Raw genomic sequence first — 25,017 nt, 5'->3', positions numbered from 1 at the left:
TCCAACGAAATTTAGCAAGTTTTGTCCATAACTTGGGTGGTGGAGAGGGGGGGTTATACCCCTGTTTGCTCCTCCTCCATCTTTTCCCGACCCTATTCCCGGTCATAATGAAACTACAGGAATGGGCAGGAAAGATAAACACTCAAACATACAGAATAACGAGCCAAACTCAGCCGATTTCAAATGCGCGAATTAACAAGACAGCACCGACAGTTCCGTGGAGGCAATTGGTCGGAAAATACGCGTCGGCCCGGACAAACACAAGCAGTCGCTACAAGAACAGAAGATGCGGATCAAAAAACACGAGCGAATGGACGTCCCTTATTCTGCATGGTTCATAATATCCCGCTTGGTAGAGTGTGTAGGTATCGGACTGAGACACCACTTAGGTCTTCCCCTAACCTGGATCCCTCCCGCACACTCGTTTAGATTAACTTAGGCCAGGAAAAATGGTTGTCTGTAAAGTCGGTTTACGGACGATAGTTTAACGTGACAACGTCATTACAAAACATTGATGGAATGATTGCATACTTTTATGAATAAAATTGAATCATTTTTATTGAATTATCACTATTTTGTATGGATACAAAGAAGGAGTGAAATGAAATCTACAATTTAATTGATAAATTTACTTTTATTTGCACTCATTAATTCAAATATGTTTATTATTTCAACGAAGAGATTATTTTAACTATAACTTTTATACATGTTTGCTATTTTACTTCAAGATCGTAGAGAATGTTTTACGCTTTTTCGCAATTACACATTTAACGACGAAGTTTGTTCGTCGTGTAATTAAACTTAGAATTTAATAAAAATGCCCTTGCAGTTAATAAAATAAGTATTAGTAAGTTTAAGAAAGAAATTCGGCTTTAATCTCCAACCGAGACGCTCGTGGTGAGCTGTGGCCCCGGGCACGAAATTTTATTTATAATTCATTAATAATAACGCCCCTCACGATAAACAAAGGAAAATATGTATTAACGAGTGCTTGGTTGTCGTGGAAGCGCATAGATATTGCAATTCGTTCGGTTCGCGCCCGTCACCGTAGATGGCAGCACCGTAGGGGAATAATATTATTTAGTTTTTATAATACGATTTTAAAACAAATACGCATCCCAAATACACCAAACTTATTTATAATGTGTTACAATATTTTTTTAAAACATTGTGCAAAAGATCCCGGGTGTAATTTGAATTATTATGTGTAACTGTAAAACACCATTGTTCGTACAAAATGTATTTGAAAATTCAACATTACCTTTAAATAACCGTACCGAGTGTGCTGAAAATAGGTGAACGATCTTTAAATTACATAATATTAATAATTCAAACGACGAAAACATGATTGAAAAGTCAAATCGATGGTTGTTCCAATCGAGTGGAAGAGAGATGCGGCGCAAGCGTACAATGAGCGTAACGGGACACATCGTAGTGGGACAATGTGCGTTACGGGACACTTTTTTCGTGCGCGCAACCGGCGTTCATCGATTTATTAGACGTTGTCACGTCAATAAAATGGACGTGTTCACTTGGAAAGTAGAGAGCAGTCGGCAGCGACTAGGCCCCGGGCAGACGCGACCTGCCGGGAAGGAAGGAGACGGTAGGTGTCTGTCTGGAGGCTGGGTCCGGCGGCGCGCGTAAGCAGGTCGTTTGTATTCACGAGCCCACAAGGCCCCGCGACGGCTCGCGCCTAATACGGGGCGTGGAGGGGAGGAGGGGGGCCCGAGGGTGGCCACGCCCACACGTGGCTGAGAGGGTCGCCAGTGCCATCTAGCGGCGCGGGTCGCAAGCCTCGCCAAGGTCGCGCCTCGCTTACGGATTCCTCGATTCTAAATTTTCTGGGGGCGCGGAAGACTACCGGGAAGCCTACCGGGAAGCCTTATTTTCACAGACGAGAGAGCCAAAACCCGAAGTTCCCCGAAGTTCATGCTTTTTTTTCCCGTATCTTTTATGTAGCTATTCTAACCAAATCAACCGTCCACAATGCTTTAAAGTATTTATAATGTAGCTAACCTAACCTAATTGATAGGGACACCTGTATTTCGCGAATACATTTCGTGTCAAGGTATGTCACAAAACACTGTAGCTTTTTCTTAGAGTAATGGCGAATCGTGTGCATGCAGCAGTACGGTATCCACATTCCCATTGGCCCCGTCAAGTGCGGGAAAACACCTCTCGCCGACCACAGCCAATAACTACAAGAAAAAAAACTACAGTGTTTTGCGATGTACCTAGACACGGAATGTATTCGCGAAATACAGGTGTCCCTACTAATTGACCATTAGTATCCTTTTATCAACACCACCATATTTATTTACAATGAACAAAAAAAACCGAAGATGCATGATCGGGTGTTTGGCTCTCTCGTCTGTGAAAAGTCTTACCATACTGGAAGATACCATACTGACCATATTCCGCCTGGCCTCTTCGAAAAAGGCGGAAAAGTACCATAACGGAAAACTGCCATAATTTCAAAGGACGAGACGGAATTTTTGCTATACTTTCTTATACACTCCATGGAAAGAGTACAGCGGCATTGCTCTCGAAGTAGTGTATAGAATACTCGGTAGATAGCACTGTAGAATTCTAGCTGTTTCTCAGGTTAACTTTAAACCTTACAAATAGCGCTTCTGACGGTAATTGTTGCAATAACAAATCATTTCCAGATCGCGGACGTGAAGAGAGAAATGTTTCCAAAAATGTATTATAGGGAGCAGCACTGTAATCTTATTACGAAGATTAAAAAAAGTATATATGGTAGTTTTCCAGTATGGTAATTTTCATCCTGATTTGACGAAGGCGACGGAAAAATACCATAATGGAAAACGGCCATAACAAAAATGGACGAAGGGGAATTCTTCCAACATTTCTTATACAGTCCACGGAATGAGGAAAATGGCCTTACTCATAAATATAATAGAAGGATAGAATTTAAATTTTTCACACGGGAATAATTGGAGTAATTGTAGATCATTATTTAATGAGTGCAAATCCAAAGCAAATATTCAAGGGTTTTCTTATGTAATGTTTTCATTATTAGGGTGATAGAACACAAAAATCTTAGATATAAAGGTTTTTAATGTCCATATTAAGTTAAAGTCTTTTTAAGATGCTGAAATTCGAGGGAAATATTTTTGTGTAGTGTAGTTTGTTGGCACAGGTCAAGCAGCACAGGCGCTCTAGGGGAGACATAGGCTCGTACATCGAATGTTGGTGGGATTTACACAGGTTTGCAGTCTTTCAAAAATAAACTCTGCTAAAATTTAAATATTTTGTTCTATTACGAAATAAAATATATTACTATGCGTAGCATATTATTCTGCTTCTTTAAAACTGTCAGATCAAATTGAAATTAGGTTTTTTGTGCCTTACGTCACTTACCATATAAGCACATAGACACAAGACATACAATGATACATATCAATAACTTTATGACAAAACACGAAACAACACAACACACAGATAGATAAAGATTGATAAAGTTCATAGTAACTAATTTGTTATAATTGGTTACTTTGGTTTTCACAAAAATCTTAAACAGAAACTAAAATGGTGTATACAAAATAAATATTAAGATTATAAAAAGTTAAAATAACTTTGCTTAAGTTTTTTACCAATGAATGTTTCTAGATTATTAAAAAAAAGTAATAATTTTTGACAAATTTCATAGTTACTAATGGTTTTAAAAGTGTCACTAATTCTATAATTGCAATTTGAAATTCCGAATCCAAACCGATATATTATGTCTGAAGCATCAAAAATGGTAATAAAACGTATATAATAAAATGATTGAACTGATTGAACGTCTAGTAAATAGAAAATGCAAATTAAATTTATATAGGAATGTAGCATATTTAAAAGGAATTTAAAAGCCTGAAATTTTAAAATATTTGATTAAGATTTTTTTCTGCATACTTTCAATTCTATTTAAAATCAAAATTAGTTATTTAATTTCAAATTTCAAACTACGACACAATATTCTACTTAATAGCTAATCAATTTGAAGAACAAAGTATACAATTAGGTATTGATGCAGATAAAGTTATAAATTTAATAAGACTTCAGATGTCATTTTTACAATGTGATGATTCAAATTAAATGAATTAGTTTTTGTTTACTAAATGATATACATACAATAAATGCCATCGTAAATCAGAGACGTTTGTTAACTTGAAAACCAGATCTGGACAGCTGAAATATCTTGCTGAATAGTTTCACAAACATATTTCCTTTTTTATCAGCATCTTTTCTTGATCAATTCTGACTATAGGGATATATTTATTTTTTATACAGAAATAATATTTTTAGGAATAAAATTCATGTGCCTATATTTTTTTCGTCAAAAACGTCTAAAATTCTACAAATAAAAGTAATTGGTCTATAGTTTGTGACTAAAATTTAACTGTCAATAATACCGATAAATGGTTGAACACACAACATCGGTATACAACAACTCTTAATTCAACACTTAATTCAAATATTTTATGTACATAAGCAAATTTTTATTATGTTTTAAATTTTGTTTGAGCTTTATTTATAACATGTTGGAATTATAATGCTACAGTTACTAAAAACTAAAACGCTACAAAACTACAAAAAATATTTTTGCAAAACTCCGTTCCCCCGGAGAAACCCCCGGAATGGCCACCGCATGGGGAGCCCAAGAAAAGAAACGGGCTCCCCATTTGGAAGCCACCTGGAAGGTTTTTTTCTGTTCCACCCACCGTTTCTTTGGTAGCCTGACTTGTTACAAGGGATTGTATTCCTACCAGAGAAAATGCCACCATTTTGTCTGGGCAATCCGCCTTGGAGAAGCCGGGGCGCGAACCCGGGTCCTACAAGTCACAAGGCAGGCGCTCTACCCCAGAACCAGAGTGGTAGAGCGGATACTTGCAGTCTTCTTAACACTGACATGATGTTATTCTACGAGTTTACTGTAGTTTCGTGTGTCATTAACACGTTCAGTACGTGCAGTAACATCTAACCACGGTAACGAACAAATTTATGTGTTCTTATGTTGTTCGCTCAGCATGAATTATGTAATTTCATAACAGTGAAATATAATTTGTATAACTAGTCTGGCAATTTTTTAGTTACCTTCCTGCAAACAAACGTAAGAGCTTGCACTGTCGATGGTAAAGTTATTTTGAAATAAATGTTAGTTATTAAAAGAGTGTGTTTAGTTAAAATATGCGTGTGCTTACAAACATGAAGTTATTGTACAAACTTTTTATTTATTTGGTTTTAAATCCACAGAAAAGTTAACTTTTTTATATTACTTTTGGCTTTCTTTTGTTTTACCGTGCTTAACATGCATAGCTAATCCCTGGAAAGATATTCAAAGAACTGTTTGCAAATAGGCTTTTTCAAAATCTTAAATTAAGTACTAAATCCATGATAGAGTTGGAGATGTCAAATTAAAAAATACATTTCATACTGACATTCCCGGAATTTTAGGTAATGATAATACTGACCTTAAATCGATCAGTTTCTGAAGACTAAGAATTAAGATGACACTAGTTTTGTGAGATTTGCTTACTTGTTTAATAATATTCACATTAAATGAATATAACTTTATTTTATTAGAACTTACAGTACTCCTGAGTACTGAATTCTTGGTAATAGCTTACCTCAGGGCTAAGCAGGAGCATAAATGTTTTATTTCACACAACGAAACCCTCAGAAACTTAATTAAATAATCGGGATTATTAAACATGATCTTCTTTCAGTACACAACTACAGAAAGTTTTTATTTAATATTTGTGCACATCGCAGTGACATCGCTATTTAATTATTTGTAATTTTAATTGTAACAGAAATTGGAATTAGGTGTTTTTATTATGGATGTGTAATATTTCTACGTGTAATAAAACATGTATTAAGTTTTAACTGTTACAGTATCAAAAGTTTATTTAATAGTTGTATGTTTATTTTCGACCAAAAAAAAATATTTTGTACATAAAAATATGTTACAACAAGAGATATCACTTTTCTTATAATTTTGTTGTTTTAAATTATTATGTTAGAACCTTTCCTTCAGTGAAACAACTTAAGTAGATATAATAATTTCGTTATGACTTTCTCCATACATAGTACACTTGATATTTTGAGATTATTACGAAATAATATATATATTTTTTGCAAACGTACGGGTTTCAAATACCATATAAAAACTTTGATTTTTCTTTTTTTAAATGGTTCTTGCAATTGGGGAGATTGATTATATGCCTATATATAATATAGGACATACGCTATTGCTGATTATAATGTATGTCATAAGAAACCTCAATAACAGACAAGAAAAATAAATGCGCAAACAAGCAAACAGAAAACAAGCGAAACTCAGGGAACATCAAAACATTTAAAACATAGACAGAATACTGCAAACACATTTTGTAGTGATACAGTTGTTTTAATGTAAATTTACAAATTTCTGTAAGTTTACATTGATATTTCTGTTCCATTAAAAAATAATGATGGTGTGATGCAGTTAAAATTTTTGCTAAAAAAAAAAATGGATGCACTGATAGTGGATTATGATTCCTGTGCGCGAGAGTTAACCTAGGTAGCTAAGACGGCCAGCCAATTCACGGTGGCTCCGTCAGAGACACAATGCGGGCCAGTTATCCGGCTGGGTTATCGACTGTTTAATCCCCGCGTTACTCCATGTACACTAGGAGGGATTGGGGGGGGGGGGGGAGAGGACAGGCGTATCACAAAGGGAGGTCCAAGTAAGGGGCAGAGAGAGTGGGGCATCAAGGCGGGAGGTTCCGGGTCACCATCACTATGGTTGGGAGGGGGGGGGGGGGGTTGGTCTGTCCCTTGCAACGCCTGCGTCCGGCCTGATTGCGTCATGCGGGTCCCTTTGGCAGCTCCCCGCAATCTGAACTCGGAAACTGTGCAAACATTATTGCATATCAGCGCAGTTTCACTGAATGAATTATATTCCAGTTTATTGGTCTTTTTACAACCTAGCTGCATTGAGAGGTAGGTTTGCTTGCCTCAACTAAATATTTGTCTGGATATGGCGATATATATATATATATATAAAAATACAAATAAATATTTTGTATTAGGAAAGATTTTGTTGACCCAACAAAATTATTTGGTCATATACACTCTATAAGTACTCGTATTTGGTTAGGTGTAACAAATTCATTTTACTCACCAAATTTGGTTAAGCTATCAAAATAATTTTTACAGCAAGTAAATATTTGTTTCGTTATATATATATATATATATATAATAGAAAATATCTCAATTAGAAATATTAGTTGTAGTAGTAGTAATAGTAAGGAAATGAAATAACCACATAGAGAAAAATGTATATTTTAATCAAACAAATAATTGTGTTTGTACAATTATTTGTTTGATTAAAATATACATTTTCTCTGTGTGGTTATTTCATGTCCTTACTATTACTACTACTAATTGAGATATTTTACATTTTAAATTATTCCTTATTTAATCTCTTGAATTTGTAGTTGGGTCACAAATATTCTCACTATATGTACAATAAATGCTATTTCCTAACTGTAAAAGGTTACAAAAGTGATGATAAATATGAGAACTTGGCCCTTAAATTATTGAACTGTAACCCTTTCGACAGCCGGTGGAGTACCTAATACCGGAATCACAGGGTAACCGCAGTGAGCAGGGAGCAGTGTTAACGTGGGAAGCGAATGTTGGTCTATGGTGCCCTGGTTGAAAAAAACGTAAGGTTTTGAATGGAAACATCTTTACAGTCGGTTACAGAAGCAGCAGCGCATGATTTCGTACACTTTCCAATACTTGTGTAAACTTTCATATACTTTCGCATAATTTTGCATACTTTCTCATGCTTTCGCATACTTTTGTATACTTTCGTAAATAGTAATTCGTAACTCTGAACCAGAGGTTCCCAGACTTTTTTCTCATAGACCACTTTCAAAATTTTGTTGGTTCTGGTGGATCTCCTGCAGCTACATTTCTACCATATTCCCAAAACTCAACAAAAAAAATGTGAATATTAGATTTAACTATGGAAATTTGAGTTGCGGCTGAGTTACAACCACGAATTAATAATTTTCTAAAAAAAAGTGATAATTGATTGGTTAATTAATTAATGGATTGTGCTGTGAGTGGATGTCAAAAAAGTAAAGTTGACCAATCAAACAAGTGATTCTATCCAATTTTACTTTTTTGACATCTACTCACAGCACAAGGAACCAACCAATTCTCACTTATTTCATTTAGAAAACTCCCCATTCGGAGTGGTAAAATTAAAAATAAAAATAGTATATTTTTTTTTGTCTTGTATTTATTGAAATATGTAATTATTACACTATTAATTATTTTTTTATCATATTACATTGTAATATGATAACAGTCGTAGTAAACATTAAACATTAATAACGTAAAGTAACGTCTACAAAGTCAAATCACAAAATAGTCATAATTTTAATGGGAGGGATGTACTTGACGGATTTGACAGCAAATTATCAATATTTGGCTTCAGTTTTCGTGGACCCCCGCTTACGAATTGTGAACCCCCATTTTTTTTGTCACGCCAACGTAGACCCCGTGGAGTATCCCGTGGACCCCTAGGGGTTCACCTGGTCCACTTTGGGAACTAAGGCTCTAAACCATCAACGCCGAGGTTGGATCAGGTGTTGGCATTTTTACACGCTTTATATTATCTTCACCTGTATGTTTGTAACCGATACCTTTGCACTCGATTTTGACCCACTTTAAACGGACAGATTTAATCTAAACTTCGTACACTTGTCGAGGACCGGTGACAATACACTAATTTAATAAGTTTATCTCATTATCCTGATTAGGATCGACCGGATTAAATAATTTCTTCACCCAGCCTCTGTGTGAGAGCAAGTGAGACAACCGTGCAGTCGGCGCATGCGTACCGTCTACCTACTTTCAGCTGGAGCACTCGGGGTATTAATATTATTACAATTTATCCTCGACAGTTGATATGTTGGCTGAGCGGATTAAGGCGCGGGTCTTCACACGGAATCATCGGTCGTGGGTTCTAATCATGTCCATGATTGAAAAAAAATTATTTGTTTTCTTTTCAACAAATTTTGGGATTGGTGCCGTAAATCCAACTGTAATTCGTCTGGGACTTCACCAATCCTTCAATTCAAACTAAAAAGTGAAAAATAAATATAGTTAAAAACACTAATAAACACGCTTTTAAAGCACATCAAACTAAAATGTGAAAAATATTTTTTTTTTTAAAATAGGCTTAAAACAATAATGAATGAAAAATACTAGTATTATTGTGAAAAAAGCGTGGGGCGCTTTGTTTCATATTTATCGTACAACGAGCGCCCGATGGTAGAGCAGCCGACGTGTCATTGGAAGGCTCTGGGTTCGAATGCCAGTCCGGGCTATCCGAATTTTTCTCACATATTCTATACACTCTCATTGAGAAGGTCCTTTCCTCATCCTTTCTCAATCCTTATCCTTCCCAAAATTCCTGTTACGTAAATGTGGAACGCTTCACGTAATCATTAATCCGTGACTTCCATCCTTTCCTGCTTCACAGCATTAATTTCGTACAGTATGTAAGACTGGTCGATATCACTTGTTCGTCAATAACCTTATACCATTAAGTCTCACTGTATATATTGATAAACGTTAAAATCTTTGAATGGCTTCTAAAATCGAGATTTGACTATCAATACAGCTTTACATATTAATAATTTGGAAAATAATTACAGTTACTTATAGTTATAACGGAATTAATAGTACATTAGAACAAATAAAAGTTTAAAAAAATTAAAAAAACGCTTTTATAAATAAACCAAACTAAAAAGTAGAAAATAAATAGTAGTTTAAAAAACTAAAAAACACGCTATTATAGAAAATATAACCAAAAAATAGATAATAAATTTTAATAAATTTGAATTAATAATAGTGTAAAATAAAATTTTATGTTTTTTAAAAAAAATCGTGGGGTGCTTTTAAAGATATTATCAAAATGATAATCCTTCTATTCATAACTGTCAACATAATTATAACTATTGACACCATGCTCCCCACGCTTTTTTTTAAATAAAATCCTTTTTTATTTTACAGTATTTTTAATTAAATTTTATTAAAATTTATTAGAATATTGCTGCAATTTGTGTAGACATTTTCAGTACGGTTATGTATAGTATTTTTGCTATCATAAACTTATTTAATTGAGGAGGTTGCTGCAATAAGGGCCTATGAGACCATGGGCAATTTTTGAGGAGAATACAAAAATGAATTCTACATATCTTTAATCTCTATGGTCACAAAATATTATCCAGAAATTTTAATTAATTGTGTTAGTATGAAAAGGTTTATGTGATGAATTTATGAGCCCTTTTTTGAAGAGAATCATTTTAATTGTTTAAAGTTTTCAGTTAAATATATTACCTACTGTATGTATGTGTTTGTGTAATAATAGAGAAAGATTAGGAAAACATTTATTTAGTAAGTTACAGAATATTATTCAATAACTAATGTACGTGTGTGTACATTGGAGTAACTGTGTGCCACAAAGAAAACTTTGCACCATGATATCTCAGAACATTGTTTTGGAGCATGGGCCCTTATTGCAGCAACCTCCTCAATTCATTCTTGGATTCCGTTGAAGGCTTGGACAAGTGCTAGTAAATAAGGATGTATGTTCAACGCATGATTACGCTTGTGTGAAATGTCAGTGTTATCTGCGAGGCTTCACTTCTGACGCGCATGACGACTATGTCCGACGCCTCCCCGTGGGCGGGGAAATCCGACAACACTCACGTCTGCCGTCCACTCACCGTGAAGCAGTTTGTGACTCGCACTCCTGACCGCTCAATCACCGCGGTCGAGAAGGAAAAAAAAAAACAAAGCAGATTTGTGATCCTTCCTTTAAAATGAGATCGGATATATAAATACGACTTATGACTAGAGACCGGAAAAATTCGCGGATTCATTTCGTGATAGGCTGAAATTCAAACATGTGTACAGTTCTGCTGGTTCTGCTATTGGTTCGCAGTTTAACTGGATCTGTCTGGGCCAGTGAGAGACCATCGACCAAAGAATCATCGATTCACAAGCTACCCAGTGGAGACGCCCCACAAGTTAGCACCCAATGAACACGCGTGTTTGCTTGAGAAATGCAGAGGATAATGGAGGCTATCCTAGAGGTCATTGAATCCGCGAATTTTTCCGGTCTCTACTTATGACATAACGTAAATGAGTTATGCGCCCTTAAACTTCGATATTTCAAATGGTTTATTTCTAAAAATACACGAATACCATTTGAGATGAAACTCGAAACGGATGCAATTTTTTTTATTTCAAGTCAGTTAAACAAGTTTTTCTTTCGTTTTTTTTCTTTTTCTTAAAATATTCCGTCCCAATTTATATAGCTTTTGTCTGATTTATTCCATGGCGCACCCTATCTATATTTATATAATGTATCAGTCGGGAAGTAATTTGTGAAAACTTAACCACTGTTACAATTTCCATAAAAAAAATTTTTTTTATGATGGTTTTGAGATTTAGGGATCATGAAACGAAAACCCATGTAGAAAATTGTCAAAAGTCGTATCATGGTATCATTTCTTCAAGATATTGGTACATATACATGCGTGTTTCTATAATTGAGACTATTGATGAAATATTGTTTGGTAATATCCCTAGTACCTTATCAAGTTTTGATTGGGCCTACGTTGGCCCAACGCATTTATTTTTTTTCCGTTGGCGGCCCACTGAATTGAAACCACGTTGGCCTATCAGTAGTGCCATGCATATTTCACGAAAGATTCCGAGATCAGTTATAACTTAGAACACTGTAGCATCGTCTGTGTTTCGTGATTGGGTGAATTCCTTTCAGGCGCATGTCCATTGTTACAGCACCATTCACAGTAATTCAGTGCGGAAGCAAACGCGTCCTGAGTGGCTCGGTCAAATCAGGCAACGACTTCTCTCGCAGACGGGCGCCAATCACACAGTGGAGAAACCAGTGTTGCGGGTGTACCTTGTTACAGTCTAACAGGCGTTAAGATTTATTCGCGAAAAAATGCCTGCCCCTACCTATCAGTAATTAATATAAACAATAACTTCTTGCAGCACACGTATCAGCTGGTAAGTATTGCGAAGTATTGCGAGTTGGCGAGGAGTGATCACTAGAGACCTGCAAAATTCGCGATTTCTATGGCCTTCAGGATAGACTGCACATGCCCCTGTGCACTCGGGCAAATAACGCAAGTTCATTGGCTGCCGACTCGTAAGTCGTCTCAGCTGGTTTGTCTGTGATTCGATCCTTCTTTGGTTGAGGGTTTATAACTGGTTTTGAGATTCGTCCAGATGAACAGTAAGCCAATAGCAAAATTATCTAAGAGGTATATGTGTTTGAATTCTAGCCTATCACCGAATGAATCCGCGAATTTTGCAGGTCTCTAGTGATCACGTCTTCTCAGCCGGGAAAAAACAGTTTCAGCGTATGTACGAGCGCGCGCGACTCACCGTGAGCTGTCCCGGAATGTCCCGAGCCGGGCCGCTCCTCCTCGCGACAACGCATCGCCAGGAAGTGACGGGCTTTGCTGACCGCGACACAGGTGGTCGTCACACCCCACCTGCGCCCGCCCCGACACACTTTTGTTTGTCCGTCGCCGCGTCACCTCCGATGGCGCGCGCTCAACCCGGACGCCTCCCCGGTATGTCCGGGAAGCAGTGGTTGGGGGAGGGGGGGAGGCTAGAGGTCACGAGGTCGTCGTCGTCGTTGGCAAAGACGCGCCTGGTCGGGCGGACGAGCTCTGACGACGTCGACTCTAACCCGGCAGTCTCACGTCTCGGAACTGGCGTGCAATGTTCTCTCGTCGGTGACGCGCCTCTGTGAAACTTTTAAATGGTGACTTACGTCATTTCATGGTGGGAAATTAAACATAATGGCTAGGGACCGGAAAAATTCGCGGTTTCATTGACCTCTAGGATAGATTCTACAGTCATCTACACACTTGAGCAAATATCCCCGGCTCATTGGCTGCTGACTCGAGAGTTGTCTAGACTGAGTTACCCGTGATTAGACACTTCTTCGGCTGAGAGTCTCTCTCATTGGCCCAGAGTCTTCCAGGCGAACCGTGCTCCAACGGTAGAAAGATCGTAAACATATAAGTATTTGAATTTTAACCTATCGCTAAATGAACTTGCTAATTTTTCCGGTCTTTAACAATGGCTCCCTGCGCGTCCCTATACCACCTACGATACTGTGCGAGAATGTTCCATACCTAAAAACCGACCGTGAAAACACGTGTTTTAGTCTTTTTAACATTCCTAAAAGTCCTTTTTTAGACGAAACCAAGGAAAGAAACTGGCATAGACATGTGAAATGGCTCTTAAAATATTTGTAATCTCGAGCTGTTTGTAAATGGCGGGTTAACACCTGGAGTTTTCCCGGTGACCATCCAGGTTTTACCTGGGCCGCGCTACCTAGCTTTGGCTAGAGCGAACCAGAGGAACTACTGTGACTGGCCAATAACCCCATTAGCATAAGATGTACGTGATCTCTCCCGTATGGTTTAAACCCACCAGGTTTAAGGTGTGTAGGCTATAAGCCTAATCTAGACCCTTCTCGCACACTTCAAAATAACTTAGCATAGGAAAAAAAAAAAAAAAGGACCACACCCGTACTGTCACGATATCTCAAATATATAGCCTCGTTGATTGTGAAGAGGGTAAAAGGGTGAGAAGTTGGGTGAGATATGAAGATATAATTTCCTTGTAACTTCAAGTAATTCAACTAAGCTTTTTGGCTGTTTTACACTAGTTGGATGGCGAGTAATTAAGTAAATTCGCCGCGTGCGAACAGACCTGAATAGTTTGGGGAAGCCTTCTTTTCACAGACGAGAGAGCCAAACGTCCGATCATGCATCTTCGGTTTTTTTTGTTCATAGTAAATAAATATGGCGGTGTTGATAAAAGGGTACTAATGGTCAATTAAGTTAGGTTAGCTACATTATAAATACTTTAAAACATTCTGGACGGTTGATTTGGTTAGGATAGCTACATTAAAGATGCGGGGGAAAAAAACCTTCGGGTTTTGGCTCTCTCGTCTGTGAAAAGTGGCTTCCCAATAGTTTGGTAAAACGGCCAGTGAGCTCGAGCCAGTAAAATGAATAGTGACAGTCGAATATGTCTCCCCACCCCACCTCACCCACCACTCGCCCTTTACCGGGAAAAAAAAAGCACGAGCAACGACGTTTTAGTAGAGTTCGTCAGTGGATTGCCTATTCACAGCTCAACACTCGGACATCGATGAACTCGCTTCTTGCCTTGCGTGAACACTCACTCGCCTACTTGACCTTTATCGACCACTCGACACTCGCCTCTAGACTAAATTACCGGCGGAGGATAAAACAGCCGTTATGTAATGTACCTGATTTTCTGATTGGGGAATCAGAAATTTTCTTTCGTTTGAGAGGCCCCAGGAAAGAGAAGGCAGTAAGTATTTACTTTGTGCCTACTTTCATTCTCCTACAGACAGTGAATTTCACCGCATGAAAATTTGAATGTCTGTTTATACAGTTAGGTACACATCGCAGATAAGATTTTATTTCACTTCGTGGTGATTTACAGTCTACAAACCCCCTCCCTCTAAGACAATAGCATTAAAATAAATCCATATTTGCTGTGTATTTCATAACTGCTCGACCTTTTAAGCACTAATTTTTAAATTTTCTAGGAGTTAATTCTGTATCAAATTTCATTGCAGTTGTCTTAAATAAAGTTACTTTGATAAGTTTTCTAATTAATTGCGCCTGAGAATGGCTTCTGTTTACTTAAAAGACCTCCAAACTTTCACTTAATGTTAACAGTGTTAGATTTATGACAACTAAGTTGTCAGTTACTGTTACAAATAATTAATTTTGTTGTAACTAATAACATTTGGATCGGATACATTCAACAAAATATTTGTAGCAGTAATAAATTTTTCTGACGAATCTTATTTTTTCAACTCAAGGAATAAATCAAATAATTATAGCAGAGTAAAAGTGGAAAGATCGTAAAACTTAAAAGAATCTAGAAAAACCGCAAAGAGTAAATGTTTTAAAATATTGCAAAAATTATTTGTCTTTGTTTTAAAACTGTTGTTTATATTTCATTTACAACTAAAAATTAAAAAATCATATCTTACTGCAGTGATTATAGTGTTCGTTTTATAATACAGCAAAGCAGACTCGCAAAAATCTTACTCAACGGTTTTTTTTATATCATACGGTAAATTTAACAAACATATATGACGGTTTAGAATTTTAGTTTGGCTTTATTTGAAAGTTAAGATAAATAAATATTTCCCTTCGTTGTTCCGTGTGCAGAGTTCCTTGCCTTGAACCAGAGTTCAAAACGTTCCACCAGCTTAGATTTACGAGCAAAACAAACGTTGTTTTTGAGGTGACAACGTCTAATAAATCGATGAACGCCGGCTGCACGCACGAAAAAGGATGATTCATTGTCCCGTTACGCACATTGTCCCGTTACTCTGTGTCCCGTTACGCTCATTGTACGCTTGCGCCGCATCTATCTCTCTTCCACTCGATTGGAACAACCATCGATTTGACTTTTTCGAGGAACATTAAACTTGAAACACTCCCATTCGTTTCCTACTTTTCCTATCATCGTCCTATCCTTAACAGAATAACACAGATTGGAAGAAGTTAAATAGCAAACATGTATAAAAGTTATAGTTAAACTAATCTGTTCATTAAAGTAATAAACATATTTGAATTAATGAGTGCAAATAAAAGTAAATTTATCAATTAAATTGTAGATGTCATTTCACTCCTTCTTTTTATCCATACAAAATAGTGATAATTCAATAAAAATGATTCAATTTTATTCCTATAAAGTATGCAATCATTTCATCGATGTTTTGTTATGATGTTTGTCACGTTGAACTATCGTCCGTAAACCGACTTTACAGACAACCAATTTTTATGTTCGGCGTGTTACCGCAACAGGTCGGTGACACACACACACACAGAGAGGGGTGGTTCGTGCGCGCGCTGATTCCCCCCAGAAGCGCGAGTGGGCGGCGTGGCTCGCCGCCGTCATGCAACTGGACGCACGCAAATATCGAGTTATTTTCGGCGGGAAGGCCGCAGTCCCAACCCTTGCTCTATTCCCGTGATTTTCACCGCAGCTTTTTGAACTCTCCCCGCGCCAGTACGGCACCGGGTAACATCTCGGCATTGCAGCTATGCTTTTGGCCCGGTTTGAACACGCAGTTCGCTCACCCGGGCAGAACACACGGTGCGCAGAACTTCAGGAAAACAACGCGATTTCAAAACTACTCAAGATATCCGAGTGGAGTCTGCTTACGAAAAGCATTCAAGAGTTCACCGAGGACCGAAACGTGCTTTTGATTTCGGATTAAGTTTTTAAACTGTATTTTTAGAAGAGTTAAAATGGCTAAAACGCATGTTTTCAGAGTAATATTTAGGTGTAAAACAACCAGTACAGATTCTTGAAAGCAATCAAAGGACTTGAATGACACCTTTATCTTCATTTCTCGGCCATATAATGTTACAGTCACCGCTCAAATTTCACAGTTATCCTGTGACGACGAGAAGACTGCGCGTTAGTTCAGAGCCTTGCGCTTAGAGGCTATGCCGCGCTAGAAATATCATCGAGCATCGCGCTTATCATCCCGCCTCACTAACACTCATACACCCCTGACGAGGCGGGCTCCTTAAAACCCATTTGTTAAAGGGGGACCAACTTGGCCTCTCCATTTCGCAATTTAAAATATTTTGACACCGCTTGCAATAAATCTCCCGTGCAAATAGGTATATTTTATTTTTGATTTGACATGGGATAGGACTTAGCCTTGGCTGCTAGTTGAAGTCAGCACTTGTGAACTGTTCTGCCTCTCGCGGCAGCTGTTCTCGCCCGAGGGAAATAATAAGTTATTTTCTCGCGGCGCTCACACGCTAGAGCCTGATTGTAAACATGCGGTTGCGACGAGGTATGGTAGGTGCGGAAGATATGATTTATGCTTCGGCATGTCAAAAAAAAAATTGGGATGAGCAGTTCAAAATTATAATTGTAGAAAAATTATGGAAAAAGCCAAGATGGCGGGGGAAAAATTCCTCTTAGTTACCGTTTCAGTTGGCGCGAATAAGGTATGCTTGGCAAACAATAATTTATTTTGTAATTTTTAAACTTCAATTTTTATTGAAACTGAAAATAATACATCACTTTCAATTAAGAGATTTATTAAAAAGAAAAAATACTGATTTATTATATTCTATAACTTTTTTTAAAATAATATTAATTCCTGTCACATTTTAAGAAGAGATATTTCGGAGAATTTTGACTATAAGAAGGTAGCTTAAGGTATATTTTAATTAAATAGGACTTTAAATACAATTTTTGGAGGAAATGCAGGAACTTTTGATATAAGTGACTCTGAAGTATTAAAACTATAAATGAAAAAAATATTACCCCCGAGAAGGGGTGAAAATAATACAGTATTTTTTTAAAGATTATTGAAAAAGGATAAAAGATAAAAAAAAGTACAGAATAAACATGACAAAGCATACAATTTTAAATAAAATTTTACATCTTGGCCTACCACCACATCGTTGTATAGTTTGATATATTTTTTCCCCATGTTAATTTCTATTCAAAGTATTTAGCATTGATATTAAAAAAAGATCAAAAATTTATTGTCAGTTGGTTCCTTGTTCCATTCCTACGTTAGTTTATCGTTAGCTGAAAGAGAACGAAACAGATTCAGTAGTTGCATGCAAAATTACATATACGTAGACATTAGAGAAATAAAAGGAAAACACGTTCTAAACATAATTTGTATGTTTGAATAGACTTAGCAGGCAAAACCAATTTTATAGTTAATTAACGAAGAATCCTGTAACTATTGGTGGATATATGGAAAATTCTTGATATTATTTGGAGAGACGCATGGGCGTATATACCGGGGGGGAGGGGAGACAGGGGGGCCGGGTGCCCCTTGCGAATTTAAGCAGGCCCCCCTTGAGAATCCTACATGTTTGCGCCGCTGAGAGAGAGGCTGTATCTCTTTGTATCACGAGCAGGTTTGATGCGTTATGACGGTCAAGAAACAAAAAAAAATTAGGTTGCATATTTCAAGTGTCCCGTCACTTGCAATCCAAACGGAAGGTAGGATTGCATCAGCATCAGCAGCAGCGGCAGCAGCAGCGGCAGCAGCAGCCAATGGACGGTTGAAACCGACTAGTTTACGCACAAGCGTGTGAAGTTCATCCTGACACAAGAAAATAACGCGAACTTTGCAGGTCTCCAGCGGGTCGTTACCACAACGCCGAAATACCACAACGCCGAACGTACAATAACGCCGAATACCATAACGCCGAATTCCAAATTGACCACAACGCCGACGACCCGAAAACTGCTGTGTACCACAACGCCGAATGACCACAACGCCGAAAAATGTTGCTTCGGGAGTGCCACATGAGCAAACTGAAAACAACTTAATGAATTTATGTGTGTTTCTTAAAAGTACCTTAACGCCGAAATACCACAACGCCGAATACCATAACGCCGAATCGGTAATTGACAATAACGCCGAATTCAAAGTTGACGATAACGCCGAAATCCAAATTGACCATAACGCCGAATTCATACTTGACCACAACGCCGAATCCGTATTTGACCACAGCGCTGAATCCCAAGCGTGTTGCCTACCAGCCAGGAACCTAAACGCAGTATTTGGAAACTTATTTTATTTATAACGAAAGCAGCAAAGTTTAGAATCTTATCTGTAGTTGTAAAGTGGCACAATTAATTAAAATAAATTATAATTGTCAGTTATTATATGAATTGTTAGCGAAAATTAGTAGCCCCGGATACTTGGTGATCGCAATAGTGATTTATAAAATCATTCCTCTCGATCTGTCTCCTCAGTTACTGCTTCGTTATCATTTCACTATAGCATTTAAACTCACTTCCATGTATCATTATTATCCCCCATGCCTAAGTTTCATTGTGCACTGTGGAGGTACAAATATAACTGAAGTAGCTATTCAAACGCTTGGAAAACATTTAAGTCTTGCAAGATGACTACATAAAATAATTATGCATTGTATTAAGGTGGTTTGGACGCAATAATAGTTGTAGTTTTATATTTGTACCAAACAATGTCAAACTTTTAAACATTGATTCCGGTTTTCAATGGTTTCCCGAAAGGCTAATACTGAAATGGCGCGGTTGAGATATTCGGGCGTTTTAGGGTCTTGAAAATTACATTTCATAAATTCCTTACATATCGCAGGGGTTTCTGAATTTTTTCATGTTAAGAATAAATCTTGTTCTAGCCGCAAATGCGTACTTAACTGCGATATAAATGTGTTTAACAAAATAAAAAAATAAGCATATTATACCTAAAAATTTTATCTTGCACCATTCGTATTTATGTTACAGATTTTACTAAAGTATAATTAGCGAACATATTTTGCTGTTTTTTTTCATTCCCAGGGGCTTTATCTTGAGCCTAGCATAGATATAATGTAGTGTGATTGCAATAAATAATAAATTAAATATTATTTACTTGGCTACTGTAAATTTTATGCACCTAATTATAAATTTATCTTATTAAAGCTTAGCAACGAATTTGTAAAATAGCATGTATGTAAACTGATAAAGCTAGAGTTAGGTCCCGTTCGTACGTTTACTGCGTTCAAGAAAGGTAATTGGTTTGTGCATGAGCTCAAGAACAAACTATTCTCTATACCGCGAGGGTAAACGTTGCTTCCGAAGAGCCCGCTAGAATGCGTGGAGTGCTCTGCTAGGAGGTGCTTGGAGCGGCCAGTGTGCTAAGGAAGGCGCGCTGTTGTCACTTACTCGTCTGTTCTTTTCCAAGTCAACGAAGAGCGCCGGAAAGTCCAGAACACAAAACGTGACAACTTCGTAGTCGACAGTGTGAATATTTATGTAAACTAAATATATGTATGTTCAGTTCGAAAGCGTAGGTCAGATATTCTATTGGGTTTGCCATAAATATACGTTGCCGTGATGCAGTAATTACTGTGCGTATAGTGAAAAATCGTTACGTTTTTCTAGTAAGGCCTGTTATACAATGCAACGGTAACAGAACAGACGGGACCGAAAACGAAAACGGATCGTTGTTCCGTTCCGTCCGTATTTTTCTCTTTCTACAATTACACAGACCCGTAAGAAAAACAGCCAGTAAATAGCAAGCGTGACGTCACATAAAACTAAGAGTATCAAATTAATTACTTTCTAAATCCTTGTATTATATGTACGGTAGTATATCTGGAAATATAGAAATAGCCATTTGGAAAGGAATTCCGATATAATGGAAGGCATAACTATCCTCGCCTTACGTTTAAACATTTCCTTTTAAAGTTTTTCTCCATCTTGTCATATATATATAGTAAATATTTTAACCATGAAAATCAGCAGTTCGTTAAAATTCGTCACGAAGAAAAACACGCAAAGAATACAAACACTTGTTTCCATTTTGTTTCTGTCAAATAAAAATATATTAATTTAACAAAAATAAATCAATTTTCAGTTGTAGGAATGAAAACACAAACGTAGCTTGAGAAAAGCAGTGAAAAAATAACGTGCTCATATTGGTCGAACGGAGCAACATAAACGGAAGAGCTCAGCATTGCTGAACTGGTCCATGCGGGTCCGTCTCCGTCTGCGTGCTCTTGTAGAAGCTCTGTTCCGTGGGATTCGTCTCCGTATCTGTGTCATTGTAGAATGGGCCTAAGATGTCTTAATAGTTCTGTTACAACAATGGGGTGAAGTAAACAATCGTACTGTCCCAAGAAGAAAACGTATGCTCAGAAGTCGAAACTTGAGAGTGCAGCTATCGTGCATAGTGATCCTGTAAAAGCAATAACGCTAAAATTTATTTTTATTTTCTGGCCGTACTAATATAAATAAAATCCTGCCAGTCAGTCAGAAGTGATAAAGGCAAAGAATGTGTCGCAAAAGCATTACGGTCGTACAATTAGTATATCTAACTATTATTAAACATACGTTAGAAAATAGCGAATATGTTGCGGACATGTAGACATGTTATAGCTTTTTAGAAAATGTTTTAATGATAGCATTTTAACAGTGCAATATTTTTCAATGCATGTTATACATATTGTACTTACATTAAATAATATTTCCTTTAGTTTATTGTAAAATTCTTATGATGTTAATTTGATTAGGCTTTTATAAATTTACTTTAATTGGTGCATTTAATTCAGTTATAGTACTAACACCTGAAGAATATTTGGTGGTTCTGCAATTGACAAATCAGCCTCCATCCAAGGTAATCTGGGTTCGACTTGCGGTGGGGTGGACATCGGAATTTCCAACAAGAGATAGTGGCGTACATTGCCGGTGGTCGGTAGTTTTAATCGAGATACTCCCACGTCTGCCACCCTTATGATCCACCATTGTTAAATTCCCACCCCGTTTTATCTTTATTGGCGCTGATTATGTCGATTAAGTAGGTACTATAAACCTCACATTTACTAATGTATGCTTTAAAAATAAAGGACTTCATTGTTGTGTACTTCTATGCCATGTTTTTGTTAACATACAGCTCAGAATTATAAGAACAACTACTGAAAACTTCCTAGAATATCAGTGCAATGTGACTTACTTTCCAGTGTTAGAAAAACTGCCTCTGGACTGAATTTTAATTTGATTTATAACAACTAACCTTTAGCTATATTTATCTTATTTGTCTATATTTAATTTTTTTTCAGGCAGTTTTAATAGGCCAGGCTATTGGTAAGCTGCTGTTTATTGGTGTCCGAAAACAAATACTGCTGTATAAGTGAGTAAGCAGCCAAGAACGGATTTAGATTTTTTTGGGCCGGGGGGGGACCACGATTTGGACCTAGTATATCTATGTATAACTGTATAAGTCTTGTGCATATTTTACCCTTCTAGGAGTGAACTTGCACTCAAAAGGAGTTCGGTTTTCATCCCCGGTTCGGTCATATTAATTTCGGTTTTCCATTATTTCTCTATATCACTCCAGGCGCATAATGGGACGGTTCCTTAACAAATGCCATGCTTGATGATTCCTCCCAGCAGTCTCTGTCTGATGTGTAAGGTGTGTGCGCAATCATCTCGTCGCGGAGACGTAAAACTGTAGGAAATATTTAAATGCTATAGAGCAATAACTTTTTAGATTAGAAATAGAGTGCGAAAATTACTCATAATAAGCACAGCTTTAAATTTGAATTTATTAGATTAAATAACAGTGATTAGGCCTAAATTACAAAAAGGTAGAAGGTTAAAATGATGTGTGCTTTTAAAATTTGCAGTTAAATAGATAATAAACCAAATATTTGTCGGCAAAGGTATGAATGCATTTTGCTGTAATATTTCAAATTTTTATTACCTCTTGGAACAAAATGTTTTAAAATAGCGTGAGAAAAACAATCAATTGTGCGACATGAAGTCAAGCAAAATCTGAACTTACAATACAGCATGAATCGTAATTTAGTTTCTGTAGGTGTTGTATATTTAACATACTTACATGTAAATCACATATTTTATAAATATTCCGTGAAAGTTGAAAAAAAAATTTCCTCGAAGAACTGCCTTAAGTAAAAAAAAAACAACTTAAAAATTGAATATGACTTGTCCCGAACCAAAATTAAAAATGACCACAACAATTAAGTATGTTGCTAATTGAAGTCAACCAAACACTAAAAAAAATTAGCTCAATTAAATTTATTTAACATAACCAAATACTTAAAACTAATTTACATTATTTTTATGTTGAAAATTAAACATAAAACTTTTGAAATCAATAATTTTGGTAAACTGCTTGAAATACTACAGTGACAACTAAGTCATTCAGCATAATGAGAGGAGTGCAAAAATAAGAATTTGAAGATATTTAAAAATATACAATGAAAATTTAAAAACAAAATTCTATTAAACATAGGTTAAAAAAAATATTTCAAAACATTGAATGTTGAAATATGTATCATTGTTTCCAATAAGGCACTATCATTTTTAAACAGTGGAAAAGGAATATTTGATGTAAACCATACACAAGTAAACATGGCTATAGAAAATATTGTAGTTCCTATTAAGATATTTGGCTATAGTTTCAGCCTTCGGAAAACTAAAAAAACAACTTCTAACAGCTAGATACATCGTAATTATTGCAACCAAACATTGCACAAACTTTCCCAGTCATTATAAATAACTCAAACAGGAGAAAACAAGGAAAAAACGTCCATTCAAAATTATCAAAATAACATTGTCTCAAATGCGCTTACAACGTAGGTCCAGGCTAGGCCGTCAGAATGCGCTGCTGAATGTGTCGCCCGTTTTTTTGACGACTTTCCTATATTTTTCTTCTAAAATATTTGGTTGAACCATCCTCACACTACCATAAACCTGTTTAGGGACCTAAGTGTGGGGGAGGAGGTGGTACACGTCCCACATTGTAAACAAACAACGTCTACCATCAACTACTAAGTACTATAACTACTATTATAAACGTTCATTTAGTAGTGAGTCAACGATGTGTGGGATATTACAGACTATAGATGATAATACACACAGATTTACGCAATTACCGAATGCTGGTTGTGATCTGTCATACCACTGGCGCTAAACTACTAAATTCTTCCACCCTTGGTAACGTAAAAAAAAAATTGATTTTCATATTTGAATTATTATCACCTTGTAAACACCGCTCTTAAAGTGACAATAGATGGTTAATACCACTATGCAAGACTAATTTATATTCAAAGTCATCAACTACTGTCGCGTCATAAGCTTGGAACAGTTTACCGACATCAGATTAGTCATCCCATGGCTGAGGGGATGACACTGAAATTCCGCAAAATGTTTATTCAGATCTGTATAATTGTGGGTGTGAGTGTACATGAACGTAATAGAATTGTAATTTTTTATATTAGCACTAAGTCTGCCACTTAGGAGTGTTTTTGTGTATTTGTAACATTTATGTAATTGTATCGTTTGAGCATTGATTTTTAAATAACATATCAACAAAATGAAAGTGTATTTTAAATGTGTCCAGTGTAAGGAACGTTAGCATGCCCTCTGCGCTTTTAAAGACGTTCATAAATGAGATTGAATCACTGTAAAATCAGGTGTTGGAGTAGCGATATATATACACAAAATCATAAAAGTGACTGCCTTAGACTTTCTCATGCCAGGTAGGCATGAATACTTATCAGCAGAAGTACGCCATAAGCACAGGGATATTGCCGTTAGGGTCCTGTACAAGCCAAAAAATATATATGTATGTATATATGTACATACATATATATATATATTCCATATACTAATTAAACTGAAGACTGTTCACGGTAAATTTAACACTTCTGAGCACCTGGTTACTTTTTTCTCTCGATCAATTTGTATCCTTTCACTACTCATTTATGCTAAATATTTATATTTTTTTATTCAAGATAGTCTGTTTTTTCAACCCAACAAAAATTATATGTTCGAAACCTCCACGAAATATAATCTTGGTTGTTATTCAAATATAAGTTATTTTCAAAGTGTCAACTTTACCGTGAACGGCCTACCTTGAAAATGAACTAACAGTTGTACGCAGGAATCCTAAATATTGCGCAACGATTTAAGGTGGCCGCCTGACAGCGGGTATTTTTTTAATGTTCGAGGCGTGGGAAGGGCAGGACAGCTAAGAGCGATACAGTCACGCGCATCAAGGTCCTAACGCCTATATCCGCCAGGCGGTCTTCTGACATGCAGCAACATTGTCGAAGACTCCCCTCTAAGGCAATTTCAGTGGGTATCCTATCATTTTATGACGAAATATTAAATATGAAGGTTTTTTGTACGTTCCTAAACCATTTTCAAGTCAGTGAAACTGTATTTTCAAACCTAAAATTGACTGTGAAAATAACCATTTTAGCCATTTTAAGTTTCCAAAAGAGGTTATTTATATAAAGGATTGTATAAGCAGGCAATGGTCTAGGAACACGTGTAACATATGTTAAGTGG

The sequence above is a fragment of the Bacillus rossius genome, chromosome 7 (genome assembly GCF_032445375.1).
Source record: "Bacillus rossius redtenbacheri isolate Brsri chromosome 7, Brsri_v3, whole genome shotgun sequence".
In the NCBI taxonomy this organism is placed as follows: domain Eukaryota; kingdom Metazoa; phylum Arthropoda; class Insecta; order Phasmatodea; family Bacillidae; genus Bacillus; species Bacillus rossius.
This window is presented reverse-complemented; position numbering follows the sequence as displayed.